This window comes from Eleutherodactylus coqui, chromosome 6 (assembly GCF_035609145.1).
Source record: "Eleutherodactylus coqui strain aEleCoq1 chromosome 6, aEleCoq1.hap1, whole genome shotgun sequence".
Lineage (NCBI taxonomy): Eukaryota > Metazoa > Chordata > Amphibia > Anura > Eleutherodactylidae > Eleutherodactylus > Eleutherodactylus coqui.
The window spans coordinates 186,467,243-186,474,303 of record NC_089842.1 but is presented as its reverse complement, the minus strand read 5'-3'; the positions used below and the strand labels follow the sequence as shown (position 1 = coordinate 186,474,303).

The following is a 7,061-nucleotide window of genomic DNA, read 5'->3' as shown; positions in this document are numbered from 1 at the left end:
GCACTGCAGTGTCGGGCCTGCCCCGACTTCGGAGCTGTGGAGGAAAATGATGATGGCCCGACATTGGATTGGAAAGGGTTAAAGTGCTATTGAGAGTGGAGCCAAGTAGTCCATTGAGGTATGCTGCTACATTGCAAGTAGGTAGATTGCTGTGTGTGTATCCCATAGCCATGGAGAACTTGGAGGTCACGTAAAGCAGACCTTCCTCTCTACAATGTAACACAAAGTTAAAGCAAATCCGTCTTCAAATCCTAAGTGTCACAAGTGAATCAAAGGTCTATTCTTGGTAAGTACAACAGGCATGAAACATGAGTGCAAACTGGTTGCAAAAAGTGTAAATTTTAATATGTACAGCACAGACTTCGAAAACACCAAGAGATACCATTGTACAGTAGCTGCAGTTTTTAAACCGTATCAATCGCCACATTGGTTTACTTGTGTGACTGAGGCTGCCTATCCACGGGCGGGTGTTCATTGCGTTCTCTGCGGCAAACTAGCATTGCTATGGAGAGCGCTTCCCCCCTGTCGACGAGCGGAGAATCATTGCGATTTTTCGCTTGCAGCCGGCAAATTGCAGCATGCTGCGATTTGCCGTGATCCTCTGCGGTCCTCCGCGGTCAGTCTTTCTGTCAGCCTATCTGACCGGCAGAGATCCGTCTGCAGGCTCCTGCTCTCGAGCGGCGTCTCCCGTGGCGGAGATCCGCCGTGGGATACCGCAACTCCCATGGACAGGCAGCCTAAATACTAGGGTGATGATCTCTAAGAGTTTAATAGCTAAAAAATTACTATTAATGGGGAAAAAGAATGAAATAAAATCACATTGTCTACACAAAAGTCCAGATCTTCCATGTGTCTGAGGGCTGTGGAATTATGGAAAACTTTGCAGGAATCTGGGGCTGCAACATTCTGTTCCTTACCGCTTTAGTGGCCCTACTGACAGATTTAATGGCGCCATATGTTTTTTTTTTCTTAATTAAACCAATGTGCTTTATTTCACAGGACCAATTTTCTTTGCTTCTGTTTCATATATTAGTAGCCTTCACATTTTTACTATGAATGCTTCTGCTTCTTCATCCAGCACCTGTGGGACAGAAAAAAGGACTTATGTCAAGCTTAAAATGAAAAAAATTAACATATAGCATATTCGGATTTTAGCATTTATATGAAGAGCCTGCCAGAAAGGGTCATACGAAAATACGAGGCTATAAATTGGCTTCTGTATTTCTCTACCACTGTGGCCACTTATTTCTAATGTCATTCTACTGTCATGCTATATTAAATACTCTAACAGCCCTGCAAAAATGAATGAACATATGCTTGGGGCATGATAAAACTCACCATGGCACCATCATCTAAAATGCTTTGAAGTTAACTGTGAGCCATAACCTAGCATGGGGAAGAAAAAAAAGACATTAGTTATTTGAGGTATATTATTCACTCACCCATTTGACTTGTCTCATTTAAATGTCGATTTAGTCCTTTAGGTATGAACACAGACTGCAAGGTTTTGCTGTGTTTCTGCATCAAAATCTGCATGCGATTTAAGCAGATTTACAGCAGAATCTACTAGGGATTTTCACCTTGCTCACTGAATAAGGCCTCCTTCCCACAGACGGATTTCCGTTGCGTAATACGCGGCGAAAATCCGCCGCGTTGCCCGCAGCTATTAGGTTCTATTGAACCTAATAGCTCAATGCTCACGGTGCGGAACTCCATCGCGGAGTGAAATCACCCGTCCTCACCCACGGCATGCTCTATTTGCCGCGGGTGTACACGCGGACGGCTTCCATTGCAGTCAATGGAAGCTGTTCGTCACGCTATCTTCCGCTGAAGCACAGCGGAAGATAGCGTGAAACCGCTTCCCCGCCCACCGCCAGCCGCGTCATGTGACGCTGTGGGCGTGTCATATGACGAGGCCGGCGCATCACATGGCGCTGCGGCGCGTCACACGCTCTATTGCGCATACACGCCGAAGCGTCATGCGGGATGGAAGACGCTGCATCCGGAGGTAAGTATTGGGGTCTCTGGGGGGCGCCGTGACGGGCTCCGCCGCGGAATTCCGCGGCGGAGCCCGTCACGGCCGTCGGAAGCCGGCCTAAGGGGAAGTCCACATCACAGGCTGAAATGCTGCACATCTTCTAACCAATGTGTGGTTGAGATTGGGTAACGTCTCACACAATTTGCAGATACGGTTGTAAGCGGTATCTGTGGTGGGTGCATTGTGGTCATAGTCCAAGCTAAATTTGGGGGGCAGAGGGGGGGCGGGTGGTTACAGGGGTTATCCGGGAATGGGAGATAAAGGTATTAAATTATGAAAAAACGCAGTACATAGTACTATAAGTAGATACCTAAATACATTTAGTCATTTCAAACTGCTCATTTTATCTAAGGGGCAATCAGTGGAGAATGAAGATGGCCAGCATCAGATAAACACTTACTCCTGAAGGAGGATGGCTTGCATCAAGACAGGGAGCTGAAAACCTGTAAGCTGTCCTCCCAGCTCTGCTGATTACTAAATCCTTTCCTGTACAAACCAGCATGACAGAGAACAACATCTTAGCTGTGTGAACCTGTGAGGAACGGAGCTTCCACACTCACAGATGACGGGGCAGGGAGCACAGACGAGATGCAGGCTGTTGTGGGGCATGCGGTTTTCTAAGACTGCACAGGAACAGCATCACTGGCATGCTCTGTTAGAAGTGTGCATCCTCCAAAACAGTGTGTGCCTCCATCAGTACTCCTGCACCCCTTCAAGGCTCCAACTTCAATGAAAACTGTGCTCAATAATATTCACTACTACTTTATAGGACATGATATGATTGGCAAATCAGCTGTTAGCGATGTACAAAAAAAAGGCTGCATTAGGCAAAACGTTCTCCAACTCGCTACATTCCAACCTCCATATTATAGTTAAAGGGGTTCTGTCATTAAAATATTCAATAGTTACCTTTTCCTATTACCGATTACACCGGATTAAACACACTATTTATTCTGCACAGCAAAAACCGTAAAAAAGAAACAAAACTTTAAAATTGGGGCAAAATGTTTACTTTGTTAACTTTACCTCCCAAAAAAATGCTGTGAGGTCTTTTAGCGTATGAATAGGCGTGCTTAAAAAGTGACTCAATTAGAACCAATACTTTCCAATGGAAGCGTTCACATGTCCTTTTTTTAGCGGTCCTAAATAATCGCACCAGCAAAAGATAGGACATGCAAGTGCAAATTTACCCGTTCACACGATTTTTCTACAAACGATGTGTGATTTTTTTTTTAGCGCGGGTATTCATGCACTAAAAAAATTGCTTGTCTGACCGAGGCCTAAAAGTGATCAAAAAAGCAGTATGTACCTTAAAATGTTAAAAATACAGATCATCACACAAAAAAGCCCTTGCAGAGCTACGTCCATGACAAATAAGGTTAAGGGACTTTGAATGCAACGCTGTAAAAGAAATTCCCAAAAAAGTGTTTTTATTGAGCATAATTAGAAAAACCTAAGTAAAAAGTAATAATTTTGGTATTGCAATAACTGTACCTGCCTGATTAACGCTGTAAAAAAAGACAATGTTAGAATTGATGTATTTTCTCACCCAGCCCACCAAAAAATGATAAAACTCTTACAATACATTATATGTACCTAGAAATGGTACCAATAAAAACTACAGTTTGCCATGTAAAAAACAAGCCCTCATACGGCCACGCCGACGGAAAAAAATTAAACAAAAATATGGCTTTTGAAAAGTGGAGATGAAAATCCAAAAACAATTATCAAGTCCTTTTGGCTAAAATAGGCGGTGCCCTGAAGGGGTTAAAGCTCTCTGGGTCATATTGTCAGTCCTTCAGACCTGCTATATATAAATCAGAAGGTGAAATCTGCAACAAAACTGAGAAAAAAGCCAAAAAAACCAGATTAATAGAAAACACAAAGGTTAAAAAACTTGTTTTCTTCATTCACTGAAACATCTGGAAGCTGCAGGAAAAACGCACTAAAGATAAAATATGTGAATAAGATTGTTTTATACCCAAGTTCAGGAATATTCAGTATTACAGATTGTATCTCCGACAAGAGAACAACATGGCGGCTTCCAGAAAGGCCCCTACATAGGAAAAGGATGACAGATAGAAGGCAGGCAAAGGTCTAAGCAGCCTCTGTAAACCATAATATCCGAGCGTGGAAGGTAATATGGTGAGCGGCGGCTTCCCTTTACATCTACTGCTGTGTGAACCATTGTGACAGGTGGCACCAGCAGCAACCAATAGGATCGCAGGATTTGCTTTCAAGCCGAGCAGGAAAACGGCAGTTGGTGCCAGTCAGCGATTGCTCTGCTAGAGTTCAGATTGGCTCCTTATTGCTCTTATTAAAGCAAATTCACAAACTTTCTTCTGTGACTGAAACCCAAATCTACATCACCTACATCATCGTGATGGAGAAATCACCGCCCGCCGTCCGTGAGGAGGGGTAAGAACTAGAGATGAGCGAACGTACTCGTCCGAGCTTGATACTCGTTCGAGTATTAGCATGTTCGAGATGCTCGTTACTCGAGACGAGTACCACGCGATGTTCGGGTTACTTTCACTTTCATCTCTGAGACGTTAGCGCGCTTTTCTGGCCAATAGAAAGACAGGGAAAGCATTACAACTTCCCCCTGCGACGTTCAAGCCCTATACCACCCCCCTGCAGTGAGTGGCTGGCGAGATCAGGTGTCACCCGAGTATATAAATCGGCCCCTCCCGCGGCTCGCCACAGATGCATTCTGACAGAGATCAGGGAAAGTGCTGTTGGTGCCGGAGCTGCTATAGGGAGAGCGTTAGGAGTTATTTTAGGCTTCAAGAACCCCAACGGTCCTTCTTACAGCCACATCTGACCGTGTGCGGTACTGTTGAGGCTGCTTTTAGCAGTGTTCCACAATTTTTTTTTTGTATATCGGGCGTGCAGAGCATTGCATCCGCAGTCTGCAGTCATTGTACAGAGTATAGGGCCACTACTGGTGAGGCAGGGAAAGAGATATTCAGGCTATATAGGCAGTGGGCTTTTTCCAAAAAATTGGGGAAAAATACTATATTTGGGCTGCCTGTGACCGTCGTCAGTTTATTGCGTGTCTGCTGGGGGTAGTAGTCCTAATTAATACGCAGCTAAGCGTTACAGCAGGCTTGCGCAAAATTGTTTCCTGGATCTGCTGTCTCTGTTACATCAGCGCCGTCATCCCTCCAGAGGGAAAGAGTATACATAATATTATACGCTGCCTACAGTATCTATCTGCTGGGGGTAGTAGTCCTAATTAATACGCAGCTAAGCGTTACAGCAGGCTTGCGCAAAATTGTTTCCTGGATCTGCTGTCTCTGTTACATCAGCGCCGTCATCCCGCCAGAGGGAAAGAGTATACATAATATTATACGCTTCCTACAGTATCTATCTGCTGGGGGTAGTAGTCCTAATTAATACGCAGCTAAGCGTTACAGCAGGCTTGCGCAAAATTGTTTCCTGGATCTGCTGTCTCTGTTACATCAGCGCCGTCATCCCGCCAGAGGGAAAGAGTATACATAATATTATACGCTGCCTACAGTATCTATCTGCTGGGGGTAGTAGTCCTAATTAATACGCAGCTAAGCGTTACAGCAGGCTTGCGCAAAATTGTTTCCTGGATCTGCTGTCTCTGTTACATGATCGCCGTCATCCCGCCAGAGGGAAAGAGTATACATAATATTATACGCTGCCTACAGTATCTATCTGCTGGGGGTAGTAGTCCTAATTAATACGCAGCTAAGCGTTACAGCAGGCTTGCGCAAAATTGTTTCCTGGATCTGCTGTCTCTGTTACATGATCGCCGTCATCCCACCAGAGGGAAAGAGTATACATAATATTATACGCTGCCTACAGTATCTATCTGCTGGGGGGTAGTAGTCCTAATTAATACGCAGCTAAGCGTTACAGCAGGCTTGCGCAAAATTGTTTCCTGGATCTGCTGTCTCTGTTACATGATCGCCGTCATCCCGCCAGAGGGAAAGAGTATACATAATATTATACGCTGCCTACAGTATCTATCTGCTGGGGGTAGTAGTCCTAATTAATACGCAGCTAAGCGTTACAGCAGGCTTGCGCAAAATTGTTTCCTGGATCTGCTGTCTCTGTTACATCAGCGCCGTCATCCCGCCAGAGGGAAAGAGTATACATAATATTATACGCTGCCTACAGTATCTATCTGCTGGGGGGTAGTAGTCCTAATTAATACGCAGCTAAGCGTTACAGCAGGCTTGCGCAAAATTGTTTCCTGGATCTGCTGTCTCTGTTACATCAGAGCCGTCATTCCGCCAGAGGGAAAGAGTATACATAATATTATACGCTGCCTACAGTATCTATCTGCTGGGGGTAGTAGTCCTAATTAATACGCAGCAAAGCGTTACAGCAGGCTTGCGCAAAATTGTTTCCTGGATCTGCTGTCTCTGTTACATCAGCGCCGTCATCCCGCCAGAGGGAAAGAGTATACATAATATTATACGCTGCCTACAGTATCTATCTGCTGGGAGTAGTAGTCCTAATTAATACGCAGCTAAGCGTTACAGCAGGCTTGCGCAAAATTGTTTCCTGGATCTGCTATCTCTGTTACTTCAGCGCTGTCATCCCGCCAGAGGGAAACAGTATACATAATATTATACGCTGCCTACAGTATCTATCTGCTGGGAGTAGTAGTCCTAATTAATATGCAGCTAAGCGTTACAGCAGGCTTGCGCAAAATTGTTTCCTGGATCTGCTGTCTCTGTTACATGATCGCCGTCATCCCGCCAGAGGAAAAGAGTATACATAATATTATATGCTGCCTACAGTATTTATCTGCTGGGGGGTAGTAGTCCTAATTAATACGCAGCTAAGCGTTACAGCAGGCTTGCGCAAAATTGTTTCCTGGATCTGCTATCTCTGTTACTTCAGCGCTGTCATCCCGCCAGAGGGAAACAGTATACATAATATTATACGCTGCCTACAGTATCTATCTGCTGGGAGTAGTAGTCCTAATTAATATGCAGCTAAGCGTTACAGCAGGCTTGCGCAAAATTGTTTCCTGGAGGCC

General features: G+C 44.8%; 1 protein-coding gene across 1 annotated transcript in view; it reads right to left on the bottom strand.

Annotated features, from left to right (window-relative positions):
• Positions 1–302: 302 nt before the first annotated feature.
• Positions 303–7,061, bottom strand: part of TTC6 (tetratricopeptide repeat domain 6) — a 252,004-nt gene continuing 245,245 nt past the window's right edge. Inside the window, exons 33-34 of the transcript XR_010793217.1 lie at positions 1,339–1,386; positions 303–1,081 (exon numbers count right to left, since the gene is read on the bottom strand). The gene's annotated coding sequence lies outside the window, so the exon portion shown is untranslated. The remainder of the gene's footprint in view (positions 1,082–1,338; positions 1,387–7,061) is intronic.